Source organism: Xyrauchen texanus, chromosome 28 (genome assembly GCF_025860055.1).
Source record: "Xyrauchen texanus isolate HMW12.3.18 chromosome 28, RBS_HiC_50CHRs, whole genome shotgun sequence".
NCBI classification, from domain to species: domain Eukaryota; kingdom Metazoa; phylum Chordata; class Actinopteri; order Cypriniformes; family Catostomidae; genus Xyrauchen; species Xyrauchen texanus.
The window spans coordinates 39,502,183-39,513,575 of record NC_068303.1 but is presented as its reverse complement, the minus strand read 5'-3'; positions in this window follow the sequence as shown (position 1 = coordinate 39,513,575).

The window sequence follows — 11,393 nt, the reverse complement described above, 5'->3', positions numbered from 1 at the left end:
TTTTAAGTTGAATTACTGAAATTAATGAACTTTTGCACGATATTCTAATTTTTCGAGTTTCACCTGTATGCTATATGTAAATTGCTTTCCTTATCAAATTGCTTATGGTGTTAAATTCTCAATTGCTGATGCTTACATTCAAACTATGGTGCCTACATTTTTTTAATGAAGTATCCTAGTACATTTTCATAAAGAATTATATCACCCCAATCAAGCCCCTGACTTCACAAACCCACTGTTTGCCAAACAAACATGTATGGTTTTATTCGATTTCATACATTTCTTGTGTCTTAAACTATGTATTTGGTGTATTATGCACACCAGTAAGCAGTTTCATATAAGTTATTAATGTACAAAAACACAAAAGCAGTCTACACAGTTGAACAATTAATATATGTATTACAGTGTTTACTTGTTAGTAGTTTCAGTTCTATGAAATTGTTGCACATTACAGATTAAAAACAACAATCCACACAGTTTTATAAGTTAGAGAGCCACATATATTATATATATATATATATATATATATATATATATATATATATATATATATATATATATATATATATATACAAAAGAGCCAGACTAAATACATACAACTGTGGCAAGTTCTCCAAGATGCTTGAGACAGCCTACCTGCAAACTATATATTACTGTGAAAAATTTTAGTCACTTGTGAAATAATGCTGTAATTTTAGAATGTTTTCCAAAAAATACCATGAATAGTTTTTATTTATCAATTAACTTCTTTTAACTGAATAAATCAATATTTTTTTTGACCATCCTTTGCAATAAAGCAGCTTTTAGCCTAATTAAACTTGATCACAGTTTTTAAAGTAGTTTAAAGGTAGTATTTTTATTTTGTAAACTTTTATTTTTACTTATCATTACAAAGCATAATATCATACTTTTTGCTGCACTATATATCATAAAGGCACCGCTCATCACCTGGTCAATACCATCCCTACAGTGAAGCATAGTGGTGGCAGCATCATACTGTGGGGATATTTTTCAGTGGCAGTAACTGGGAAACTAGTCAGAATCGAGGGAAAGATAAATCCTTGATGAAAACCTGTTCCAGACGCTCTGGACCTCAGACTGGGGTGAAGGTTTATCTTTCAACGGGACAACGACCCTAAGCACACAGCCAAGATAACAAAGGAGTGGCTACGGGACAAGTCTGTGAATGTCCTTGAGTGACCCAGCAAGAGTCCAGCCTTGAACCCGTTTAAACATCTCTGGAGAGATCTGAAAATGACTGTGCACCAGCGCTTCCCATCCAACCTGATGGAGGTTGAGAGTTCCTGCAAAAAGAATGGGAGAAACTGCCCAAAAATAGGTGTGCCAAGCTTGTAGGATCATACACAAAAAGACTTGAGGCTGTAATTGGTGCCAAAGGTACTTCAACAAAGTACTGAGCAAAGGCTGTGAATACTTAGTACATGTGTTGTTTTCATTATTTATTTTTAATAAATTTGCAAAGATTTCAAACAAACTTCTTTCATGTTGTCATTATGGGGTATTGTTATGAATTTGTATGAAAATAATGAATTGAATCAATTTTGGAATAAGGCTGTAAATGGTCTGCAATTATAATGCACCTTCTTAAGCCTTAATGGTATTCAAAGCACTTTACACTGCATCTCATTCACCCAACAATGGCAGCAGAGCTGCTATTTAAGGAGCTAGCCCGCCATTGGGAGCAAATTGTGGTTCAGTGTCTTGCCCAAAGACACTTCAGCATGTGGAGTTGTGTGGACCAGATTTGAACCACCAACCCTGCAATTAGTGGCCAATCTGCTCTACCAACTGAGCCACAGCCACCTGTAACATACTGTAACTGTAAAAAATGAAGCGCTGTGAATACTTTCCGGATGCACTGTATATACAGTTGAAGTCAGAAGTTTATATACACGTGGGTTGAAGTCATTAAAACTCATTTTTAACCACTCCACAGATTTTATTTAGCAAACTATAATTCTGGAAAGTCATTGAGGACAAACTATAGTATGAAAGTATAAACACCATGGAACCGCACAGCCATCATGCCACTCATAGACCCATTCTGTCTCCTAGAGGTGAATGTAGTTTGGTGCGAAAAGAGCAAATCAATCCCAGGACAACATCAAAGAACCTTGGTAGACAAGTAACTATATCCACAGTAAAATAAGTCTTTTATCGAAATAACCTGAAAGGCTGCTCAGCAAGGAAGAAGCCACTGCTCCAAAACCACCATAAAAAAGTCAGACTACAGTTTGCAAGTGCACATGGGGATATAGATCTTACTATTTGGAGAAATGTCCTCTGGACTGATGAAACAAAAATTAAACTGTTTAGCCATAATGACCATTGCTGTGTTTGGAGGAAAAAGGGTGAGGCTTGCAAGCTGAAGAACACCATCCCAACCGTGAAGCATGGGGGTGGCAGCATCAGGTTGTGGGGGTGCTGGAGGAGGGACTGGGGCACTTAACAAAATAGATGGCATCATGAGGAAGGAAAATTGTGGATATATTGAAGCAACATCTCAAGACATCAGCCAGGAAGTTAAAGCTTGTTAGCAAATGGGTCTTCCAAATGGACAATGACCACAAGCATACCTCCAACATTGTGGCAAAATGGCTTAAGGACAACAAAGTCAAGGTATTGGAGTGGACATCACAAAGCCTTGACCTCAATCCGATAGAAAATTTGTGTCCAGAACTGAAAAAGCATGTGCGAGTAAGGAGGCCTACAAACCTGACACAGTAACACCAGTTCTGTCTGGAGGAATGGGTCAAAATTCCAGCAACTTATTGTTCGAAGCTAGTGGAAGGCTACCCAAAATATTTGAAGTTAAACAATTTAAAAGCAAGGCTAACAAAGTGTATGTAAACTGCTGACCCACTGGGAATGTGATGAAAGAAATAAAAGCTGAAATAAATAATTATCTCTACTATTATTCTGACATTTCACATTCTTAAAATAAAGTAGTGATCCTAACTGACCTAAGATAGTGAGTTTTTTCTACTATTAAATGACAGGAATGGTGAAAAACTGAGTTTAAATGTATTTGGCTAAGGTGTATGTAAACTTCAGACTTCAACTGTAGATCTCATCAAGCCGGACAACTTTTGCACTGACAGTAATATGCTCTGCCCAACAGGAAGTTGGCTATTTTGGATTGTTTGAAAAATGCATGCTCTGGAATTTGAAATACTCCTCCTAGGGGGTTCATGTTGCAGATACCAAATGTGGGCGACGTCATGCCAAGACATTGATGATGCTAAATTGTGAATGGATTTTTGATATATATATTGAACATTGTTGCCATGGCGATGCAATAAAGCAACATAAAAAAATGTCATGGCATAATTTTGTCAAAATTTGGTGGGAATCTATGGCGTTAAATGTTGGACAAAACAGTGCAAGCGCATAAACACAGCACGCATGTGAATTTCAACAGTGTGAGCGGTGCAAATCCCAAACTCGAGCACAAAAAATATGATTGTGCACACAAATTAACAGGTTGCGAGCAGAAATAACAAAACCGCGAGTCATGACAGGTCCCACACAGATCTGATCACACACGCGAGTTATTTTCTGCACACGCGCGCGCAGATCTAAACACGCTCATGTTATTTTCTGCACACACGCGCAGCTGAAATCTTTACGGACACAAGTCGGTTTTGAACCTCAGGGACGGGGCCCAATCCTTTCTGTTAACAAATGCTATTGGCTGCTGATAAAATCCTGTATTGATTGGCTGCATCTCTTCAAGTCTCTCATGATTGGCTGTTGTTGGACGAGAACAGACAGAAAGTAGGAAGATTGGGAATCGGATGATGCGGACAGTAAAGAGGTAATGGTTTCTTTCTAAATTCCACCTTAATTTCTTGTTGCTGTAAGATGTTTTGTGCATATATATATATGCATCCGGAAAGTATTCACAGCGCTTCACTTTTTCCACATTTTGTTATGTTACAGCCTTATTCCAAAATGGATTAAATAAATTATTTTCCTCAAAATTCTACAAACAATACCCCATAATGACAACATGAAAGAGGTTTGTTTGAAATCTTTGCAAATTTAAAAAAAACGTTTAAACAAAAAAAATCACATGTACATAAGTATTCAAAGCCTTTGCTCAATACTTTGTTGAAGCACCTTTGGCACCAATTACAGTCTCAAGTCTTTTTGTGTATGATGCTACAAATTTGGCACACCTATTTTTGGGCAGTTTATCCCATTCTTCTTTGCAGGACCTCTCAAGCTCCATCAGGTTGGATGGGGAGTGTCGGTACACAGCTATTTTCAGATCTCTCCAGAGATGTTCAATTGGGTTCAAGTCTGGGCTCTGGCTGGGCCACTCAAGAACATTCACAGATTGTCCCGTAGCTACTCCTTTGTTATCTTGGCTGTGTGCTTAGGGTCGTTGTCCTGTTGAAAGTTGAACCTTCACCCCAGTCTGAGGTCCAGAGTGCTCTGGAGCAGGTTTTCATCACGGATGTCTCTGTACATTGCATTCATTTTCCCTCGATCCTGACTAGTCTCCCAGTTCCTGCCGCTGAAAACATCCCCACAGCATGATGCTGCCACCAACATGCTTCACTGTAGGGATGGTATTGGCCAGGTGATGAGCGGTGCCTGGTTTCCTTTAGACATGACGCTTGCCATTCAGGCCAAAAAGTTCAATATTTGTTTCATCAGACCAGAGAATTTTGTTTCTCATGGTCTGAGAGTTCTTCAGGTGCCTTTTGGCAAACTCCAGACGGGCTGTCATGTGCCTTTTACTGACGAGTGGCTTCTGTCTGGCCACTCTACCATACAGGCCTGATTGGTGGAGTGCTGCAGAGATGGTTGTTCTTCTGGAAGGTTCTCCTCTCTCCACAGAGAAACTCTGGAGCTCTGTCAGAGTGACCATCGGGTTCTTGGTCACCTCCCTTACTAAGGCCCTTCTCCCCCGATCGCTCAGTTTGGCTAGGCGGCCAGCTCTGGGAAGAGTCCTGGTGGTTCCAAACTTCCATTTACGGATGATGGAGGCCACTGTGTTCATTGGGACCTTCAATGCTGCAGAAATTTTTCTGTGCCTCGATACAATCTTGTCTTGGAGGTCTACAGACAATTCCTTGGACTTCATGGCTTGGTTTGTGCCCTGACATGCACCGTTAACTGTGGGACCTTATATAGACAGGTGTATGCCTTTTCAAATCATGTCCAATCAACTGAGTTTACCACAGGTGGACTCCAATCAAGTCGTAGAAACATCTCAAGGATGATCAGTGGAAACAGGATGCACCTGAGCTAAATTTTGAGTGTCATGGCAAAGGCTGCGAATACTTATGTACATGTGATTTTTTTATTTTTAATAAATTTGCAAATATTTCAAACAAATTTCTTTCACGTTGTCATTATAGGGTATTGTTTGTAGAATGTTGAGGAAAATAATGACTTTAATCCATTTTAGAATAAGGCTGTAACATAACAAAATGTGGAAAAAGTGAAGCACTGTGAATACTTTCCGGATGCACTGTATATATATATATATATATATGAGAGGCAAGATGACACTAGCTGCATTTGAATAAAACGAGAGTGCATCCATCCGAAGTGTGATAAGAGACATGAAAATGAGCGGTCATTATAAAGCCTGGCTACTGACGATGATCATTATCGGTCATATAATGTTGCAACTGACAAATCAGAATCAAACATTTCAGAGAGACATTCCTGTAATAATATTATATTTCATGTACACTTGATTTCCTATCCTGGCCATATTCTGCTGCACCTGCTGTGCTTTCCCAGCCCCAAGGGTCCTAGGTCCTGAATGGCTTCCTCTCTGAGCCTGCATTTCATCTACATAATGAATTCATGTAGAGGCTGATGAGTAGTGGATGGGTCTTGCAGTACCACACTAACAAGCTGGGAACTATCTGACATATAGCTATCTACACTTACCATTTTGTGAAACACTAACATTCCCTTCAATATTAACGTTAGATAGATAGATATGAATAGATAGGGTACCTCTCAACAGGTTCACTAAACGCCTTGCTGCGTTCTATATTTCCACCTATTTTCAGTTATTATCAAAGACAGAAAACACACACACACACACACACATACATACATATATATATATATATAAAACACACAAAACATCTTACAGCTACAAGAAATTAAGGAGGAATTTAGAAAGAAACCATAACCTCTTTACAGTCTGCCATCATCCAATTCCCAATCTTCCGAGTTCCCTCCTTTGGAAAAATAAAACCCATTATATTACAAAATCACAGTTAGTGAAAGAGTATGATAAGGGTGGTATCAACGCCTTGGACTTTGAATACATTTTTGGGGCTGTGAAGCTTTTCCACTAAGGAAGACACGGGAAACAGCGTCGGCTTCAAAGGTAAGATTCTTTAATTTTAATTATGATATACAAGTCACCATACACTATGTTTCTCTTCTTTTGTCTTGGCGTCGGGTTCTCTCTCACGAGGCTCTGTTGCTGCTGCTTTTTATGCCGCTCTCCTCATGCTACTGCAATTAGACACAGGTGTTAGACATAATTTAGCTCAGGTGTGAGCGCCCTTACCGCTTTCTCTCCCGGATGGGCGCTTGACCACGCCCCCGCTGCCACATACCCCCACCGCCCACCGCCCGACTCAGGCCTGCCTACCACTCCCCCCCCCCCCATTTCTGGAGAGGAAGTCAGTGGCAGCCATCTGCACCCCCGGTCTGTGGACCACCTTGAACTTAAAAGGCTGGAGGGCCAGATACCAACGGGTGATCCGGGCGTTAGTATCTTTCATGCGGTGGAGCCACTGCAGTGGGGCATGATCCGAGCAGAGGGTGAAGGCCCGCCCCAGCAGGTAGTATTGGAGGGTGAGGACCGCTCACTTGATGGCCAGACACTCCTTCTCTACGGTGCTGTACTTAGTCTCCCTCAAGGAGAGCTTCCGGCTAATGTACAGCACCGGGCGCTCCTCTCCCTCCACCACCTGCGAGAGTACGGCCCCCAGCCCTCTGTCTGAAGCGTCTGTCTGCAAAACAAAAGGGAGAGAGAAGTCAGGTGCATGCAAAAGTTGCCCCCCACGAAGTGCAGCTTTAATCTGTGTAAACGCCTGTTGGCACTGCTCCGACCATTGGACCGGATCTGGAGCCCCCTTTTTAGTGAGGTCAGTCAGCGGGCTGGTGACATCCGAATAATTAGGCACAAATCTTCTGTAATAGCAAGCCAGCCCCAGGAACTGCCTCACCCCCTTTTTGGTCTTGGGTCTAGGGCAAGTCGCAATCGCCGCGGTCTTGTCAATTTGGGGACGCACCTGGCCATGACCCAAGTGGAACCCCAGATACCGTACCTCCACACGCCCAACCACGCACTTTTCCAGGTTTGCCGTGAGCCCGGCATGGGATATTGGTGTCAAGGGGATCTGCCAATAACCCTTCGTTAGATCCAAGGTCCAATAAAACCGAGCAGTACCTAACCGATCGAGCAGTTCATCAACACGGGGCATTGGGTACACGTCAAATTTAGACACCGCGTTGACTTTTCTATAATCCAGATAATAGAAACGTACAGACCCGTCGCTCTTGGGAACAAGGATGACCAGGCTGGACCAATCGCTGTGGGATTCTTCTATTACTCCCATCTCAAGCATCACGTCCAATTCTTCCCAAACTACTTTCTTTTTATGTTCGGGCAAGCGTACCACCACGCCCGGCTCGGTCTCGATGTGGTGTTGTATGATGTTTGTACGGCCCGGTAGTGGAGAAAACACGTCTGCAAACTCCTTTTGTAGTTCCGAAACCTCTGCGAGTTGGCGCGGTGAGAGGTGGTCTCTACAAGGAACCGGGGTGTTAGGATTGCAGGCTTTGTTTACCTCCGGTCCGAGCTCCGCCCTCTCCGGAACTACCGTTGCCAACATCACAGAGGCCGCCTCTTCTCTCCACAATTTCAGGAGGTTGAGGTGATATATTTGACGCGCGCCCCCTCTATCGGTACGTTTAACCTCATAATCGAGATCCCCTACTCGTCGTGTGACCTCAAAGGGTCCTTGCCACTTGGCGAGTAATTTCGAGCTCGATGTTGGGAGTAATACAAGCACTTTATCTCCCGGTGTAAATTCCCGTAGCTGAGCACCCCTGTCATACAGCCGGCGTTGGTGTTCTTGAGCCTGGAGCAAATTCTCCTGTGTTAATTGCCGCAGTGTGTGGAGCTTTGCTCGAAGATCAAGAACATATTGAATTTCATTTTTACTATTAGAAGGTCCCTCCTCCCAAGCTTCACGGATGACGTCGAGGACCCTGCGTGGGCGTCGCCCGTACCAATTCCCGGCGGCTCCGTGGAATCAACAATTGTGTCACCTCCTCCTTTGTTTGAGCGTGCTGCGTCACTCTGTACAACCGATCTTTAATAACCGAAAAATATGGATATGAAATGGCGACGCCCGGCCGGAGTTGTTGACCATCGATTACTCTCACTTGGTCAGAAGCGTGCTTAAGGGTTTCATCCAGCGACTGCTCCAAGGGGAAGTCCCCCTCCGGGAATTCCCTGAGAGGAGGGGCGACAACCTCACCCCTTCCCACGTCATTCGGAGCAGCCGAGGATGGCCCAGCTCTGCCTCCCCCGCCAAAGCATCGCACATCACACATCTCTTCACTTTCATGCAGGACCCATCCGCACAAACTCCCTCTAATACATTTCTAAAATTCGGCCAATCAGTACCCAAGATTAGCGGATGGGTGAGGCGGGAACTAACCACTGCCTCCACACTATGTTTTCCTCCCCGGAATTTGATCACCAAAGTCACCATGGGATACTTGTGAACATCCCCATGCACAAACCTCACCCACACCCATTTAGCTGAGCCCAAAGCCCCGGGCTGAACCAAGCGTTGGTGGATGGTGGTCTGGTTACAGCCGGCATCCAACAATGCTTGGTATGTACCCCCCTGGATCCTTACCGGAATACGGTACGCTCCAGCCCGATCGGGGGCAGCTTGCGGGACATCGGAGACCCGCACCACCGTCCCCACCTCCATCAGCGGACACTGATCCTGGAAGTGGTCCGGGTCTCCGCACCTCCAGCAGGCCGGCCCAGGCGCCACGGCCGCACCCGTGCTGGCGGGCACCCCCACCTGAGGAGGAGAGCGGCTGAAGGACGGGGAAGGGGTAGGCGGGTTCTCCCACGGCTGGGAAGTTGGTCTCAAGAATCCTCCATGCCCTGGGGAGAGAGCAGAGCGAGAGGGAACAGGGGAGGGGGAAAAAACAGGGGAAGACTCAGGGGAAGGGGAGAGAGAAAGAGAGAGAGAGCTCATCTGCTCTCGGAATCGCCGCCATGTGGTCCTCCGCAAGTCGAACGGCCTCCTCCAGCGACGCCGGGCGGTGGCACTGGACCCACTCCGCCGTTCTCCTGGGCAAGCGCTGAACAAACTACTCCAGTACCACCTGATCGACCAGTCCCTCGACGTAGCGGTCCCCCGCCACCTCTGGCAGGCATCACTGCAGCTGGAGCGGCCTCCTGGCTGAGGAGGCTCCGGATGGCGAGCCGGTCCTCTGCTTGAGCCTGCATGATCTCGAAGAACCGACGATCCTGGTCTTGCCGGAGCTCAAGCAGGGATTGTTGGTGGCTCTGATGGAGTGTAGCGAGGGACTGGAGGACTTCCGCCAGCTGGGAGGACTCTATGGGGCGACTCTGTTCCATAACTTGCAGAAAATTTTCCAATGTTCCCAGGTTTCGGCACCAGTGTGAAGCTTTTCCACTAAGGAAGACACGGGAAACAGCGTCGGCTTCAAAGGTAAGATTCTTTCATTTTAATTATGATATACAAGTCACTATACACTATGTTTCTCTTCTTTTGTCTTGGCGTCGGGTTCTCTCTCACGAGGCTCTGTTGCTGCTGCTTTTTATGCCGCTCTCCTCATGCTACTGCAATTAGACACAGGTGTTAGACATAATTTAGCTCAGGTGTGAGCGCCCTTACCGCTTTTCTCTCCCGGATGGGCGCTTGACCACGCCCCCGCTGCCACAGGGGCATTTACGTGTAAATGGTGTTATAGATCTCTAGATCTCTATTTAATACAATAGGTGGGCCTGAATTTCTTTTAAAATGTGACTGAGGTATCTAAGATTCCTATTAAATTATCAAACTTCCACAAACAACTTCTCCAATACTGTAAAATTATATTTACCCACAACGTTTCTCCCCATGGATCTACCCTATGGAATAACAGGGTCATTATAATTAATAGAAAATCATTGTTTAAAAGTGATTGGTATGAGAAGGGTATTGTGTTTGTGAATGATATATTAGATGATAATGGTAACTTCTTGGAACATATTGCATTTTTGCTCAAGTAAATCTTAACCGCACTTATAGAAAATATTATGATTAATCCAAAACAAATTGATGTATGCGAGAATAAGACTTTCACCAACCTTACCAAATCTAGTAATTCATTAATGTAATTTATATGACAGTAAATGTAATAACAAATGTATTAATACATTTTTATAATCTTGAATGTTTTTGGATTATAATAGAGGACTGTGTGTACAAGTTCCAAATATGAATGCCTTGTCCATAGATAAAACACATTTCAAATTCATCAAATGGTCCATTTCCCCTAAAGTCAAAGAGACTCACTTTTAAATAATGTATAAAATATATCTGACTTTCTTAAAAAAAGGTTTAAATTTGAAGTATATCCCTGTTTATTTTGTGAGGCAGCTGATGAGACTCTGAAACACTTGTTCTTGTTATGTACTATGGCCAAAAGCTTCTGGTCGGATTTACATAATTTGTCATTTAAGATTGATGACATCCCGGCATTTGACTTATTTCTCTTTTATATGGATAATGTAGATTAATCCCTATCTGATTTGGTTAATATGATTGTTCTCATTGGTAAATATCATATACATTGTTGTAAGAGGAGATATTCAAAGCCTTCTTTTTCATGGTTTATGAAATTGCAAGAAAGATGTGTAGTGATATATCCAATTGTTTTGATAAATATCACTTGTATACTACGTCTAAATTGTGCTTTTATTTATATTTTTTATTTAATATTTTAATTTTTTTGTCTAGCCTTTTGCTCTCGAGACTTTTTTTTATGTATTTTTTTTTTTGTAATACCCCCTCGTTGTTTGCTTTTTGTTGTTCAGTATTGTGTAGGGGACGCCTTTCTTTCATTTACACTGACAATAATTGCATTGTTCCTATTCTTATTTCTCCCCTACGAGAGTTTTGTATGTTTTATCTTGTCAATAAAAAAACAAGAACAAGTCTGTCCTCGTCCAACAGCCAATCACGAGAGATTCAAAGAGATGCAGCCAATCAATACAGGATTTGTCAGCAGCCAATAGCATTTGTTAACAGAAAGGATTGGGCCCCGCCCCTGAGTGCCAA